This window comes from Alligator sinensis, unplaced genomic scaffold (genome assembly GCF_000455745.1).
Source record: "Alligator sinensis unplaced genomic scaffold, ASM45574v1 scaffold309_1, whole genome shotgun sequence".
NCBI classification, from domain to species: Eukaryota; Metazoa; Chordata; order Crocodylia; family Alligatoridae; genus Alligator; species Alligator sinensis.
In genome coordinates, this window is record NW_005842080.1 from 65322 (window position 1) to 66142 (window position 821).

At 54.9% G+C, this 821-nt stretch overlaps 1 protein-coding gene across 1 annotated transcript in view; it reads left to right on the plus strand.

Annotated features, from left to right (window-relative positions):
* Nucleotides 1-821, plus strand: part of ACBD5 (acyl-CoA binding domain containing 5) — a 49272-nt gene that overhangs the window by 4889 nt on the left and 43562 nt on the right. The window lies entirely within an intron of this gene.

Consider the following 821-nt stretch of genomic DNA (forward strand, 5'->3'; position numbering starts at 1 on the left):
AGGGAAGTACTGGAATTGAAAGTGCAACTGGTTTAGAACAAAGTGTGAGGGGGCTGCAACAAAGGCTGAATTTTCACTTGAACTCAGGGTTGTGAGATGGAGGGATTCTTACCTGGAAAAGGCTTGAGACTTGATGTATTAATAAAACGCCACTTTTATAATCACGAGTTTAACCAAAACTCTGTATCTGAACACTATTGAACTTTTAAATCTTGAATCTACTTCTGTTTTATCATTTAAATATTAGCTGCATATTAGGGGTGCTCCAATAGAGATTTTGGGGGCTGATACCAATAGCTGATACTTAAGGAGGCATATCAGCCAATATCGATCCAATTTCTGATACAGCTGCCATCAAGTGGCAAGTCCAGTGTGGTGGAACGGAAGGGGTGTGGGGGGACAGATCAATGCCCCCTGCAGTGAGGGAGGGGGTAGGGGCAGGTGCTGCCCAGCCCGGCTGGGGCGGGGGGGGGGGGCAGGATGGAGGCGCAGCTCATGGGGTGGGGGCAGCTCCTGCTGCTGCTACTTGCACCCTGGGGAGGCACGGGCCTCTGGCTTTGTGCAGCGTGGGGGCGGACTGCAGCTGTTGAGGGGAGCCAGCCCCGGCCCTGTACAGGACTCTTCTTGCCGGGGGTGGGGGTGGGCTCCAGTGGCGCTGGGGGGAGGCTGCAGCCACCTCAAATCTTGCTGCAGCTCTGCTCCCAGCCCTGCACCAGTGCAGCCCTGGCTGAACACTCCACTTCCACCCAATGTTGGGATAAACCGGGGCTGTGCTGGGCGGCAGTGCGGGGCTCGGAGTAGAGTTGTGCAAAACTTGGGGG